Genomic DNA, 17,089 nt, shown 5'->3' on the forward strand with positions numbered 1-17,089 from the left:
CAAGAGGTCTAGAATACAAGAGCAGGGATGTGATGCTGAGGCTTTATAAGGCACTGGTGAGGCCTCACCTTGAGAATTGTGAACTGTTTTAGGCTCCGCAGCTAAGAAAAGATGTGCTGGCATTGGAGAGGGTCCAGAGGAGGTTCACAAGGATGATTCCAGGAATAAAAGGGTTATCATATGAAGAACATTTGACGGCTCTGGGTCTGTACTCATTGGAATTTAGAAGGATGAGGGGAGATTTCATTGAAACCTTTCAAATGTTGAAAGGCCTAGACAGAGTGGATGTGGAAAGGATGTTTCCCATGGTGAGAGAGTCTAGGACAAGAGGGAAGAGCCTCAGGATAGAGGAGCACCCTTTCAAAACAGAGATGCAGAGAAATTTCTTTAGCCAGAGGGTGGTGAACTTGTGGAATTTGTTGCCACAAGCAGCTGTGGAGGCCAGGTCATTGGGTGTATTTAAGGCAGAGATTGATAGGTTCTTGTTTGGACATGACATCAAGGGTTAATAGGGAGAAGGCCGGGGAGTGGGGCTGAGGAAGGGGGAAAAAAAGATCAGTCATGATTGAATGGCGGAGCAGACTTGATGGGCCAGATGGCCTAATTCTGCTGTTATGTCTTATGATCTAATGTGCCTACAATGCTCAGGAGAACAACACAGAGCTCAACAAAACAGAGCAAGTAACAAAAGGACAACTAGCCCCCTCTTCCCTCGCACCCACCTTCCCACTCTCACAGTCAGACCAGCTCAGACTCACAGACATCAAGTCACCAAACACCAGTACATGGACGGGACTCACAGATCCTTGATCTCTGGACACGCCAATCCACAGGCTTCGACCTTTGATCTTCAGGTCTTGCCGACTTCAGTCTTCAACCTCAGACTTCATGCCTATTTAAGGTTGACATGGGTGCTTTTCTCTCTCTCTCTCTCTCTCTCTCTCTCTCTCAAGGTCAAATCTTTCGGACTGTTTTCCTCAAAGTGTGAAAAGAGCAGTCTTTGATTATTGTGGGTGAAGAAGGGGTGAAGGGCTCCCCTTGATAGACATTTTATATATACGAGGGGTGATTGATAAGTTCGTAGCCTAAGGTAGAAGGAGTCAATTTTAGAAAACCTAGCACATTTATTTTTCAACATAGTCCCATAGAAACCATAGAAATTACAGCACAGAAACAGCTCTTTTGGCCCTTCTTGGTTGTGCTGAACCATTTTCTGCCTAGTCCCACTGACCTGCACACAGACCATATCCCTCCATACATCTCCCATCCATGTATCTGTCCAATTTATTCTTAAATGTTAAAAAAGAACCCGCATTTACCACCTCGTCTGGCAGCTCATTCCATACTCCCACCACTCTCTGTGTGAAGCCCCCCTTAATGTTCCCTTTAAACTTTTCCCCCCTCACCCTTAACCCATGTCCTCTGGGTTTTTTTCCTCCCCTTGCATCAGTGGAAAAAGCCTGCTTGCATTCACTCTATCTAGACCCATCATAATTTTATATACCTCTATCAAATCTCCCCTCATTCTTCTACGCTCCAGGGAATAAAGTCCTAACCTATTCAACCTTTCTCTGTAACAGAGTTTCTCAAGTCCCGGCAACATCCTTGTAAACCTTCTCTGCACTCTTTCAACCTTATTTATATCCTTCCTGTAATTTGGTGACCAAAACTGAACACAATACTCCAGATTCGGCCTCACCAATGCCTTATACAACCTCATCATAATATTCCAACTCTTATACTCAATACTTTGATTAATAAAGTCCAACGTACCAAAAGCTCTCTTTACGACCCTATCTACCTGTGATGCTACTTTTAGGGAATTTTGTACCTGTATTCCCATATCCCTCTGTTCCACTGCACTCCTCAGTGCCTTACCATTAACCCTGTATGTTCTACCTTGGTTTGTCCTTCCAATGTGCAATTCCTCACACTTGTCTGTATTAAACTCCATCTGCCATTTTTCAGCCCATTTTTCCAGCTGGTCCAAGTCCCTCTGCAGGCTCTGAAAACCTTCCTCACTGTCTACTACACCTCCAATCTTTGTATCATCAGCAGATTTGCTGATCCAATTTACCACATTATCATCCAGATCATTGATATAGATGACAAATAACAATGGACCCAGCACTGATCCCTGTGGCACACCACTAGTCACAGGCCTCCACTCAGAGAAGCAATTCTCTACCACCACTCTCTGGCTTATTCCATTGAGCCAATGTCTAATCCAATTTACCACCTCTCCATGTATACCTAGCGACTGAATTTTCCTAACTAACCTCCCATGTGGGACCTTGTCAAAGGCCTTACTGAAGTCCACGTAGACAATATCCACTGCCTTCCCTTCATCCACTTTCCTGGTAACCTCCTCGAAAAACTCCAATAGATTGGTCAAACATGACCTACCACGCACAAAGCCATGTTGACTCTCTCTAATAAGTCCCAGTCTATCCAAATGCTTGTAGATTCTGTCTCTTAGAACTCCCTCCAATAACTTACCTACTACTGACGTTAAATTTACCGGCCTGTAATTTCCCGGATTACTTTTCGATCCTTTTTCAAACAATGGAACAACATGAGCCACTCTCCAATCCTCCGGCACCTCACCTGTAGACAGCGACATTTTAAATATTTCTGCCAGGGCCCCTGCAATTTCAATAGTCTCCTTCAAGGTCCGAGGGAACACCCTGACAGGTCCCGGGGATTTATCCACTTTAATTTTCCTCAAGACAGCAAGAACTTCCTCCTTTTCGATCTGTACAGTTTCCATGATCTCACTACTTGTTTCCCTTAATTCCATAGACTTCATGCCAGTTTCCTTAGTAAATACAGATGCAAAAAAACCTATTTAAGATCTCCCCCATTTCCTTTGGTTCCGCACATAGGCGACTACTCTGATCTTCAAGGGGACCAATTTTATCCCTTACAATCCTTTTGCTCTTAATATACCTGTAAAAGCTCTTTGGATTATCCTTCACTTTGACTGCCAAGGCAACCTCATGTCCTCTTTTAGCCCTCCTGATTTCTTTCTTAAGTATTTTCTTGCACTTCTTATACTCCTCAAACACCTTATTTACTCCCTGCTTCCTATACATTCCCCTCCTACATTTACACACTTAGTCCAGCGGTTGTGGAGCATACAGATCCCTTCTCTGTAGAAGTCTGCATCTTGGACCTCCAGAAAGCGGTCCACAGCAGGGATGAGTGATAAGTTTGTGGCCTAAGGTAGAAGGAGATGAGTTAGACAGCTCTTGTTACATGCACGTGCAGTTCAACTCTTTGAGTGATTATGCAGAAAGTTTGAAGTTATTAACTCATCTCCTTCTACCTTAGGCCCGGAGTCATCAAACACTCCTCAATCCCAGAATCATTTCTGTGAACCTGCTTTGAATCTTTTCCAATGTCCCCATATCTTTTCTTAAATAAGGGGCCCAGAACTGCTCACAATGCTGAAAGTGAGGCCTCACCAGTTTACAAGTTTAACAAGTGCTGGCTGGTCATATCGAAAACCCTTCCCTCTGGTAAAGTGAGGGCCTCCGTCAGTCAGAGCCGACCATGGATATTGCATCAGAGCTGTCTAGATACGCAAGCCTGGGCAGTACAGCATGAAGAGCAAGCGGTTGCCCATGTAACAAGCTCCCCTCTCCATGATCTGATGAACCCAACGAAACAGCAGAGCCCTAGACAGTTTGGTACAGCAGCAGCACAAGAGTTGCCAGTCAGCACGGAACTCAATATCAGACTGCCTTAGGGACTCCAGCTCCAGATTTTTCCCCTTGGGTTTACTCCTGAAGCCTTCCTCATGAGTGGGTATAGCCACAAGACAGTGGAGTTTTGAGATCAGAGTTTTCCTTCTCCTAGATGAGCTGCCAACCACAGCTGACGAGCCCCATCCGCCTGAAGCGACTGGTTTTAAGACCCCAGTAATCCACCTTTGCCCCTTTTCCTGTCTGTAGAAACCGTTCCGCTGGTCTTAGTAGCTAAGCCACAAGCCTTCTCTCTGACCATCCACATAAAGACACCTGTCTCGCAAGTCTCGCGTTCCAGTCTCACTTTGTCACTTTATTTTCTGAGTGGCTTTTTCTGTTTTGGGGAAGTGGGGAATGGTATTCCAATGCTGGGACAAGGTGTGGAGAGGTTTTGTTCGATGTTAATAAAATAAAAATCAACTGCTGTTGTCTGGTATCCATGGAGTTGACGAGTAGTGTTCTTTAACTAAACGGACAGGTGACAGGGTGGTTAAGAAGGCCTCTGTTGTGTTGGCCTTCATTAGTCGAGGAACTGAGTTGCAGCTCTATAAAACACTGGTTAAACCACACTTGGAAAATTGTGTTCAGTTCTGGTCACCTCATTATAGAAAGGATGTGGAAGCTGTAGAGAGGGTGCAGTGGAAATTTACAAGGGTTATGCCTGGATTAGAGAGCATGTCCTATGAGGAGAGGCTGAGCGAGCCAGGGCTTTCCTCTTTGGAGAGAATAAGGTTGAGAGGCGAGTTGATAGAGGTGTACAAGATGATCAGAGGCACAGATAGAGAGGACAGCCAGAGACATTGTCCCAGGACAGAACTAGCTAATTCAAGGGGGCATCATTTTAGATTAGATTAGATTATGAGGACACTCGGTCCTTGTTTATTGTCATTTAGAAATACATGCATTAAGAAATAATACGATGTTCCTCCAGAATGATATCACAGAAACACAGGACAGACCAAGACTAAAACTGACAAAAACCACATAATTATAACATATAGTTACAACAGTGCAAAGCAATACCGTAATTTGATAAGAGCAGACCATGGGCACGGTAAAAAAAAAAAGCGAAGGAAAATATAGGGGGGGGGGGGATGTCAGAGATTTTTTTTTTTAATATACAGAGTGGTGGAAATGTGGAACACACTCCCGGGGGTGATGGTAGAGGCAGATACATTAGGGACATTTAAGAGACTCTTAGATAGGCACACGGATGACAGAAAAATGGAGAGCTATGTGGGAGGGAAGGGTTAGACTGATCTTGGACTGGGTTAAATGTTGGCACAACATCGTGGACCGAAGGGCCTGTACTGTACTGGTCTATGTTCTGCATGAACACAATGTCACTTCTCATTGTTTATGCTTTGGCTGCAATCCCTTCCCTCCAGATATTTTTACATCTTCCAACAACCATCACTTCACACGGGCTAATTAACCAAATTATCCACCGTAAAACTCATTGGCAAATTATTCAACTGTCAGTCAGCTCTTTCCTGGTGCTACAGACTTGCAGGGTCATGTCAAATAGTGATTCAGATTTATTTATCACATAGAGTCACAGAAACATAGAAAAGTACAGCACAGAAATAGGTCCTTTAGTCCATCTAGTCCATGCCAAGCTATTTAAACTGCCTACTCCCATCGTTCTGCACCCAGACCATGGCCCTCTATACCTCTACTATCCATGTATTTGTCCAAATTCCTTTTAAATGTTGAAATCGAGCTTGCAAGCACCACTTGGCTTGGCAGCTCATTCCACACCCTCATGACCCTCTAAGTGAAGGTTTCTCCTCACGTCCCCCTTGAACTTCTTACCTTTCGCCCTTAACCCATGACCTCTGGATATAGTCCCACCCAACCTGTTTGCATTTCCCTATAATTTTACTCTTCATAATTTTGTATACCTCCATCAAACCCCCTCTCAATCTTCTATGTTCTAAGGAATGAAGTCCTTACCTATTCAACCTTTCCTTATAACTCAGCTCCTCCAGACCTGGCAACATCGTTGTAAATTTTCTCTGTACCCTTTCAACCTTACTTACAGCTTTCCTGTAGGTAGGTGACCAAAACTGCACACAATACTCTAAATATGGCCTCACCAATGTTGTATACAACTTCAACAAAGCATCCCATCTCCTGTACTCAATACTTTGATTTATGAAGGCCTATGTGCCAAAAGCTTTCTTTACGGCCCTATCTACTGGCGATGTTACTTTATCCTCCCTTGGAGGGTCAGACACCCTGAGCCAACAGGCTGGTCCTGGACTTACTTCCTGGCATAATTTACATATTACTATTTAATTATTTATGGTGCAACTGTAACAAAAACCAATTTCCCTCGGGATCAATAAGGTGTGACTATGACTTTCAACGAATTATGGACCCGTATTCTCAGATCCTTTTGTTCAGCCACACTCCTCAGTGCCCTACCTTTCACTGTGTACATTAACAACCAGCACAACACAAGGCTGTGCCGGGGGCAGTCTGCAAGTGTTACCACACATTCCAACTCCAACAGAGCATGCCCACAATGCTCGGCAGAACAACCCTAGCAGCAACAATAACAAAACGAGAATGGCAAAATGGGCCCTTTCATACCTCCCTCTCTAAACATGCTCCTGGCTCTTGCTCTGGTCATCTACAGTCCTCCTGGGCTGTCATTGGAAAACAATCCTCTTTACAGACCCACACCCCTCACCCTGATTTGAATCACCTCAGCTCTTTACCTTCTACTGTCCCATGGAGAGGCTTCCATTTTCCCTGATGTTCCTGTAACTGAACCCTCCCCTCTCCCATGAGACACCCTGCACACTCTCCATGTGCAGATGTGCTCACAAGCCACCACTGACCTGTCTTATCTCTGGCTGACTGTCCTAGGCCAGCACTTGGGGGGTCTAATGGACATACCTGACCTGGTGTCTCTCCATGGCATAAAAATATAGAACATTACAGCACTCAATCCAAGTACAAGTTTAATTGTCATACTGTACAACCATACATGAATACAGCAAAACGAAACCATGTTCTTATGGGGCCAAGGTGCAAAACAGCGAACAGTCACACACAGCACATATAATTATGACAGCAGAAAATATCATTCTCAACTAATGAAGGACAACACAACATAAACCTTTTTAACAACCCTGTCAACTTGCATGGCAACTTTGAGGGATCTATGGACATAGACCCCAGGATCCCTCTGTTCCTCCACATGGCTAAGAATTGTACCATTGACCTTATATTCTGCCTTCAAATTTAACCTTCCAAAGTGAACAATTCACATTTTTCCGGGTTGAAGTCCATCTGCTATGTTTCCACCACTGAAGAAAGACTTACTGGTCCATAATTCACAGGCTTACATTTTATATTCCTTTCTGGAACAAACCAATAGCATTCCTTGCCCTCTAATCATCTGGTACAACTCCTGTGGCCAGTGAGGATGCAAAGATCATTACCAAAGAAACTTGGTGAAGGTTCTCAGTCATCCAGGTCATTGTGTATCAAGTAGTAGTAAATCAAAGCTACTGGACTTGCTGTTTTCTCTAGAAGACATTTTGTCACTCATCCAAGAGGCTTCTTTACATCTGATCCATGGTGGGTAGCTTTCTGGCTTATAAACTCTGTGAGTTGTTTAAAGGTATAGCAATCACATGAGGGTCGTTAAGAGTCGTAGAGGTAATGATAGGGTCATTAGTCTTGTCTTTGCATGAATGGAGGTGTGAGCTGTGTGGAGACACCAGGGTAGAGGTGTTAGGACTGCATTGTAAATAGCTGATAGATGGTGTCGTTCAGGGATGGGTTTTCCAGTTTGACAAAGATGGCTTCTGTAACCCCTCTTTCAAACCACCTGTCCTCCCTGTCCAAAATGTACACATTGTTATCATCAAAGGAGACTCCCTTGTCCTCTAGGTGTAGATGTACAACAAAGTCATTGATCAGGCCCTGTATTATCACCTCTATCCGGGAGAAGCCACCCCATCCTTATATGGACTTCCCAAGATTCACAAGCAAGGAGTCCTTCTCAGGCCTCACGCTATCAAGACAGTAAGAAAACGGCTATGTACCCTGGAGAACAGAACCACACTCAACTTGGATCAGGTATGTACTCTACTTGACCTTTGTCTCATCACCACCTATTTAAAATACAAAGATGTCTTCTCCAGGTAGAAACATGGTTGTGCCATGGGTCACCGGTGTCTCCTACTGTAGCCAACTTGTACATGGAAGAAGTAGAAAGGACAACCTTGACCACCTTCCATGGAACAGCAACCAGTCATTGGTTCAGGTATGTGGATGACACCTGGGTCAAGATCAGAATCCATGTGGTCAAGCCTTCACAGAACACATCAACTCAGTGGAAAATGTCATGAACCCCGTGACGGGAATAAAGAACCAGCAAAGATGGAAAACACTTTGGAGTCCAGTATTGCTATAAACTAATGGTATTTATTAGTAACTACGCAATACAGTAATATAAATGTAGATAAATCAAACATGTTAGCAATGATCATATATATAAGTAAGTATATCAGTAAGTGTGGAAATATATGTATGAAAAACCAAGCTTCTTTAAGTCTAGGGGTAAAAAGATACAGTCTTACGATGATGAGTAAAGTTCAGTTCAGTCAGTTCGTGGTATTGAGTTGAGTAGTGATGGAGAGAGAGAGGGAGAGATTTGAGTCTTCAGGTGAGCTGACGCCGTCGATCTTCTCGTTGTTCTTCGAAATCCTTAAAAGTCACCGACTGTGACTTTAACAAAGGGGACCAGTTTTCTGTGGTGGAGCTATCCCCCAGGTGAGGGTGGACACATGGACAACTCCCCACCAGTCAACCCTTTTCCTCTTTCCACTGCAAGAGCGATGGATCGATCCTCCAAAACCCACTCTTTCTGCGGGCACAACAATGCTCATTCGGTGTCCGAACGTGTGTCTGAGGTCTGTGTCATCTGACCTCCTATTTATCTCACCGTACTCGGTACCACCTGTCATTCAAATAATCCCTCCTTCCTCTCTCTCTGTGAAGAAATGCAAGCAGGCAAAAATCCTTGAAGAAAGTATCAACAACCTGCCGAAAATCATAACATCGAGTGTCCATTAAATAACACCGCCTTCGGTCACCATAGCAACTTACGAGCTGCTCGGTGCTGTCTCCAACTCCAACTCAGTAGAAATCCAAAGTTACTTCCAGTGCCTTAAAGTGACAGTCCAACTGTTGATCTTCATCTCTCTCTCTCTCTCTCTTTTTTACAAACAAGCTATCAATGTTAAATAACACTCTCTCTCTCTCTCTCTTTTCAAAAGCACAGTTCATAGGGGTATTTCAGGATCCCGTCACAATGATAACATCAAATTTACACGAGAGGACATCAAGAATAATAGACTGGCCTTTTTCGATTGTGCAGTACTTATGAGAGAAAATGGAAATCTTGATATTGAATTACAGGAAACCAATCCATACAGGTCGATACCTACAGTTTGACTCTCATCACTCATTTGAACATAAGTTGGGAGTTACCAGAGCACTACATCACCATGTTGAGAATGTGCCCACCAAGACAAGGACAACAAGTATTTGAGAGAAGCCTTGAAAGCTTGCAGCTTCCCTGAATGGGTCCTCATCTAGACAGCAACAAAAACCAAGAGAGACATCAGCTCAACAGTAAGGAGCAAAGCAGATGGACAAACATAGTCATTCCTTACATAGCTGGAATTTCAGAGGAACTCAGAAGGATTTTCAACGAACACCAAATCTCTCTGTTTTTCAAATTTACAAACCCACTCAAGACAGAAACTCATACATGCAAACATAAACAGAGGAATATTGTATTTGCTATCCAATGCAATGAGAACTGCACAGATCTATATATCGGTGAGACAAAACAACCACTTCACAAACGGATGGCCCAACATAGGAGGGCTAACACCTCAGGCCAAGATTCAGCTGTATATCTACACCTAGAGGACAAGGGGCACTCCTTTGATGATAACAATGTGTACATTTTGGACAGGGAGGACAGGTGGTTTGAAAGAGGGGTTGAAGAACCATCTTTGTCAAACTGGAAAACCCACCCCTGAACAGAGGGAGTGTGATATGACATTATCTATCAGCTACTTACAATGCAGTTCTACCATCTCTACCCTGGCACCTCCACAACAGTTCACACCTCCATTCATGGAAAGATAAGACTAATGACCCTCCCATTACCTCTACGACTCTTAACAACCCTCTTGTTATACCTTTAAACAACTCACAGAGTTTATAAGCTGGAAAACTACCCACCACGGATCAAAACTGAAGAAACCTCTCAGAAGAGTGATGAAACATTTTCTAGACAACACAACGGCTTGATACACCAAAGAAACAGCAATCCCTTCCGTCGTTTCCCTTTGGAACCTGGGGTATATCACGTCCTGCCCCGGGGACTTGCCCATCCTAATAGAATATGAAGTATTCTAAAGGCAGGATGAGGCAACCATGGGTGACAAGGGAAGTCAAAAACAAAATAAAAGCAACAGAAAGGACATACAATAGAGCAAATATTAGTGGGAAGTCAGAAGATTGGAGAAGCTTTTAAAAACCAACAGGAGGTAACTAAAAAAGCCATAAGGAGGGAAAAGATGGAATATGAAGGAAAGCTCACCAATAATATCAAAGAGGACACCAAATGTTTTTCAGATCTGTAAAGAATAGAAGAGGTGAGAGAGGATAAAGAGTACAGTATTTTCTAAATGGGTAGAAAATTCAAAAATCCAAAGTGCAAAGAGCTTAGGTATTCTCGTGCAGGATTCCCTAAAGGTTCATTTGCAGGTTGATTTGGTGGTGAGGAAGGCAAATGCAATGTTAGCATTCACTTTGAAAGGACTAGAATATAAAAGTAGGGATGTAATGTTGAGGCTTTATAAGGCACTGGTGAGGCTTCACTTGGAGGACTGTGAGCAGTTTTGGGCCCCTTACCTGAAAAAGGACGTGCTGACATTGGAGAGGTTTCAGAGGAGGTTCGCAACAATGATCCTGGAAATGAAAGGGTTATCATATGAGGAATGCTTGATGGTTCTGGGTCTGTACTCAATGGATTTTAGAAGGGGGGGGACCTCATTGAAACCTATCGAATGGTGAAAGGCCTCGATAGAGTGGATGTGGAGAGGATGTTCCCTGTGGTGGGAGAGTCTAAGACCAGAGGACACAGCCTCAGAATACAGTGTCCTTTTAGAACGGAGATGAGAAGGTATTTCTTGAGCCAAAGGTTGGAATTTGTTGCCAAGGTGGCAGTGGAGACCAGGTCATTGGGTATATTTAAAGCTGAGTTTGATAGGTTTTGATTAGTCAGGGTGTGAAAGGTTACGGGGAGAATGGGTTGGCAGGGATAATAAAGTAGCCACGATGGAACAGCAGAGCAGACTCGGTGGGCTGAATGGCCTATTTCTGCTCCGATGGCAGCCCGCTAGTGTCACCATGCTTCTGGCACCAACATGGCACGTCCACAATTCACTAACCCTGACCCATACATTGATGGAACGTAGGAGGAAACCAGGGCACCCACAGGAAACTCAGGTGGTCACCGAGAAAACGTACAACGTTTTTACAGACAGCAGGAATTGAACCCTGATCTTCTAATCTCTGGTGCTGTAAAGCGTGATCTACCATGATGAATTTTTCAATTATCGGGAGACTCAGAGTGATGGGGAACAGGCAATGGAGGGCAGCTGAGCCATGGTAACACCGAATGGTGGGGCAGGCTCGAAGACCTATAGACCTCCTCCTGCTCCCGTGCTCCTAGCCTCAGTAATGGACTTGCCCATGAGGCACTAGCCTAGCTAGTGTTGCTGATGGAGCAGATGGTCGGGACATGCACTGGTGATGATCTCTGTCACCCTTCAGCACTCAGTCCTGAAGCTGCAGGTGGAGGTCAGGGCTGGAGCAACTCAGTATGACCAAGTTTGCCAGCTCAGTCTCACGGGGGAAGGACACCTCAGTCTCGCGGGGGGGAGGGCCACCTCAGTCTCGTGGGAAGGAACAGCCCACACTGATGGAGACAAATCAACAAGACACTTGTGTTTGGTTTCTCAGAGATTTACTTGGGAACCTTTGAACCTTTTATGAACAGCGGGACAGAAACATGTGAACCCATCCAGCTCGTTGTCAAAACTGCAAGGCTCAACACTTCCCTCTGCACCCAACTCCTTGACCTCCTGACCAATAGCCTGCAATTAGTAAAATCGGTAAGAATAGGCAACAACACCTCCACAATTATTCTGAACACTGGTGCTCCACAAAGTTATGTCCTCAGGTCCCTGCTCTACTCCCTGTACACTCATGACTTCGTGGGCAGTTTCTGCTCTAATTCCATCAAGAAGTTTTCAGATTTTAACATCCAGTAGTGAGCTGTATCTTAAATTAACAATGAGTCAGAGGACAGGAAGGAAATAGAGAATCTAGTGACATGATGTCATGACAACAATATCAACAATGCAAAAGAGCTGATCATTAACCTCAGAAAAGGGGAATGGTGCACTTGCTCCTGTCTACATCAACAGTGCTGAGATCAAGAGGGTTGAGAATGCCAAGTTCCTAGGAGTGAACATTATCAATTGTCTTGGTCACCCAGCCAGGGAAATTCAGAAGCACTTCTACTTCTTCAGGAGGCTAAAGAAGTTTGGTATGTCCCCATGGGCCTTCACCAACTGTTATCAATGCATCACAGAGAGCATCCTATCCAGATGGCAACTGCTCTGCTCGTGACTGCAAGAAACTGCAAAGAGTTGTGGACACGGCTCAGTTCATCACGGAAACCAGCTTCCCCTCCATGGACGCTGTTTACACCTCTCACTGCCTTGGTGGAGTCCATCGAGAGCAAGCTGGTTTCCGTGATGTGCTGAGCCATGTCCACAACTTTCTGCAGTATCTTGTGGTCACGGGCAAAGCAGTTGCCATACCAACCGGCAACACAGGATGCTTTCCACGGTGCATAGATTACAAATTGGTGAGGATTGAGGGAGACATGTCACATTTCTGTCGGCTCCTGAGGAAGCAGATACTTTGGTGAGCTTTCTTGGCTGTGACATCTATGTGGTTGGTTCAGGACAGGCAGCTGGTGACAATTACATCTCAGAATGAAGCTCTCAACCCCCTTGACCTCAGCACCACTGATGTTGACAGGAACATGTACACCCCCCACCCCCCGAAGTTAATGACCAGCTCCTTTGGTTTGCTGATACTGAGGGGAAGATTGTATGCCTGGACTGATGAAAACCAGATTATCAAAAGCCTTCTTCACCACCCTGTCTACCTGTGACTGCACTTTGTGGGAAGCACATACTTGTACTCCCAGCTCTCTCTGTTCGCCAACACAACACAGGGGCCTACCACTAACAGTGGATATTCTGCCCTGGTGAGACTTCCAAAATGCAACTCTTCACACTTATCCAAATTAAAGTCCATTTGCCATTCCTTTGCCTACTTACCCAGCTGATCAAGAATAACCCTGTAAACTTTGACAGCTTCTTCACTGTCTACAGTACTCGCTATGATGCTATTGACATCTGCAAACTCACCGAGAGAGTTCAATCAGTGGGTGGGTGCCACAGTCTCTCATTTCCAGAACACATGGAGGAAAACAATATGGTCACAGGGAGAACATAGAAACTCCTTATAAACAGCAGCAGGAATTAAACCCCAATCTTACACCTGACGTTGCAAAGCAATGTGCTAACCACTACACTACCTTTCCTTGCCTCTCATGGCTTCAGGGCAGTTCTCAGTGAAGCCCTCACCATGCACAACAAAATCTGCCTACCTAAAATCCATGCCTCTAGCAATAAACGGCAGCACCCTGGAGACACAAGGGTCTAGAGTTGCAGGATTCTGGAGTAACAAATCTTGTTGCCTTATTATCTCTGTGCTCCCGTACAAAGTCAAGAGGTTTGAGAAGTTCAAGTTGCCAAGGATCATCAACTTGTCGTGGAGAGGCTCGTGAGTTCCTGAGATCCCGAAAGTGATGCCAAATGGAGGTTAGGACCTGATAGAGTCACCCATGGTGGTAAGGTCAAGGGGGAGATTCCAGACAAAGAGCGATCCAACCAAGACTTGTACGGTGGAGTTGGTGGACGATGATGTCACATCAGAATGGTAGTGAAGGGGGAAGAAGGCTGTAGCAGTGAAGGGTCCCCAGTCATCTTGTATTCTAGGCCACTGGACCCTGACCCCAGTCTGTCAAGGACAGTGTGGTGGCTGCCAAGCATCAGCCTCCCGACATTAGACAAAGTCACACACAGGTATTCTCCATTAAGGGAATAACTTCTAAGGAGAACATCACACTAGACTCAAGTACTCTTGTACAAGGGCACCTGAGCTGGCTGGTGGCGTAGAGGCATCAGTGCCAGACTTCGGAACAAAGGCTCCCAAGTTCAAATCCAGCCGGCTCCCCTGGCTTCCCTGGCACGCTTTCCATCCATGCTGGGTTGAGCGTCAAGCTAGCAACTCGACCTCGTAAAAAAGAAATTGCCTGCTACAGAAACACCAACAGCAAAAGGTCGTTGGCCTATGCTCTCTCGTGAGTTTAAAAGGCAATTTCCTTCCTTCCTTCCTACAAGGGCACCCAAGTATATAAATTCTGCTGAATCGTGTGTAAGTAACAGCCAGTGTAAAGAGCAGGTCATTGACTTCAGGAAGGGGGCAGTGCTGACGTTGAGAACTTCAGGTTCCTCAGAGTGAACATCAACAATACCGTAGCCCAACCACGTCAATGCCACAGCCTAGAAAACTCATGAACACCTCATCCTCCTCAGAAGGCTAAAGAAATTTGCCCCCTACCGATTTGTATCGATGCTCCATGGAAAGCATCTTATCCTGGATGCATCACGGCAACTGCTCTGCCCGTGACCACAAGAAACTACCACAATGTGTTACCGTATTCCTCGGACCCTTTGGGAGGGTAGTGCAGAAAGTGAAGGTAACCTAGCAGAGATATCTAAACTTCCTTAGCCACAGGCGAAGTGCTGGATCATTGGAGCATAGCTAATGCTTTCCCATTCCTTAAGAAAAGCTCTAAGAATAAGCCAGGAAATTAAAGACCATTGAGCCCGACATCAGTAGTGGGAAAGATACTGGATGAAATATATAAGTATTTGGACACACAGTGATCGACACACCTTGACTCTGTCTTATTCCATCCTCACCCCCAGTTCAGTCCCTTCCCACCTACATCCGTGACACCTCACACACTTCTGAACTTTTCAAGGATTTCAAGTTCCCTGGCCCCCATCATTTTATTTTTACTATGGATGTCCGGTCTCTATACACCTCCATTCCCCACCAGGAAGGCTTCAAAGCTCTGATTTTCTTTCTGGACACCAGACCCAACGAGTTCCCCACCACCACCACTCTCCTCTGCCTAGCGGAACTTGTCCTCACTCTAAATCATTTCTCCTCTGGGTCCTCCCACTTCCTTCAAACAATCCGGGTAGCCATGGGCACTCGTGTGGGTCCCAGCTATGCCTGCCTGTTCGTTGGCTATGTGGAACAGCCTATGCTGAAAGCCTACACTGGTGACCTTACCGCACTTTTCCTACGCTACATCGATGACTACATTGGTGCTGCTTCCTGCACCCATGCTGAACTCATCGATTTCATCCACTTTGCCTCCAACTTCCACCCTGCCCTCAAGTTCACCTGGTCCATTTCCGACACCTCCCTTCCCTTTCTCGATCTCACTGTCTCCATCTCTGGAGGCAACTTATCCACCAATGTCTATTATAAACCATCGAAGTCTCACAGCTACCTGGACTGTACCTCGTCCCACCCTGCTACTTGTAAAACTCCATCCCCTTCTCTCAATTCCTCCATCTCCGCCGCATCTGCTCTCAGGATGGGGCTTTTCATTCCCGAACAAAGATGTCCTCCTTTTTCAGAGAAAGGGGCCTTGCTTCCTCTACCATCAACACTGCCCTCAACCGCACCTCTTCCACTTCACGCATGTCTGCTCTTAACCCATCCTCCTGCCATGCTATCAGGGATAGGGTTCCTCTTGTCCTCACCTACCACCCCACCGGCCTCCATGTCCAGCACATAATCTCCGCCACCTCCAACTGGATCCCACCATCAAACACAGCTTTCCCTCCCCCTCCCACCACTTCCTGCTTTCCGCAGGGATCGCTCCCTACACAACCCCCTTGTCCACTCGTCCCTCCCCACTGATCTCCCTCCTGGCACTTGTCCTTACAAGTGGAACAAGTGCTACACTTGCCCCTACACCTCCTCCCTCAGTACCCTCCAGGGCCCCAAACAGTCCTTCCAGGTGAGGCGACACTTCACCTGTGAGTCTGTTGTGATCATATACTGTGTTCAGTGCTCCCGGTGTGGCCTCCTGTGTATCGGTGAGACATAGATTGGGAGACCGCTTCGCCGAGCATCTACGAGCATTGTCCACCAGGACAAGTGGGATCTCCCAGTGGTTATCCATTTTAATTCCACTTCCCATTCCCATTCCAATATGTCCATCCATGGCCTCCTCCACTGTCGAGATAAAGCCACACTTAGGATGGAGGAACAACACCTCATATTCCGTTTGGGTAGCCTCCAACCTGATGGCATGAACATCGTTTTCTCAAACTTCCAGTAATGCCTCCATGCACCCCCCCACCTTCACCATTTCCCATGTCCTTGTCCCTCTCTCATGCTATCTCCTTGCCCGCCCACCACCTCCCTTCGGTGCTCCTTCCTCCCCCCCAACTTTCTTCCATGGCCTTCTGTCTCTTTCACCAATCGATTTCCTAGCTGTTTGCTTCATCCCTCCTCCTCCAAGTTTCACCTGTCGCCTGGCGTTTCTCCCTCCCCTCCCCCACCTTTCAAATCTACTCCTTAGCATCTTTTCTCCAGTCCTGCCGAAGGGTTTCAGCCCAAAACGTTGACTGTACTTTTTTCCACAGATGTTGCCTGGCTGCTGAGTTCCTCCAGCATTTTGTGTGTGTTGCAGGGAGTGAATAGGGATAGTCAGCGTGGCTTTGTGCATGGTAGGTCATGTCTAACCAATCTTTTACAGTTTTTTGAGGAAGTTTCCAGGAAAGTTGATGAAGGCAAGGCGGAGGATGTTGTCTACATGGACTTTAGCAAGGCACTTGTCAAGGTTCCACATGGGAGGCTGGTCCAAAAGATTCAGCCGCTTGGCATTCAGGACGAGGCATCGGCTTTGGGGAAGAAGTCAGAGCGGTAGTAGAGGATTGCCTCTCTGACTGGAGGCCTGTGACTGGTGGAGTGCCACAGGGATCGGTGCCGGTCCATTGGTGTTTGTCATCTGTATCAATGATCTGGATGATACTGTGATTAAATGGATCAGCAAGTTTGTG

This window comes from Mobula birostris, chromosome 9 (assembly GCF_030028105.1).
Source record: "Mobula birostris isolate sMobBir1 chromosome 9, sMobBir1.hap1, whole genome shotgun sequence".
NCBI lineage: Eukaryota > Metazoa > Chordata > Chondrichthyes > Myliobatiformes > Myliobatidae > Mobula > Mobula birostris.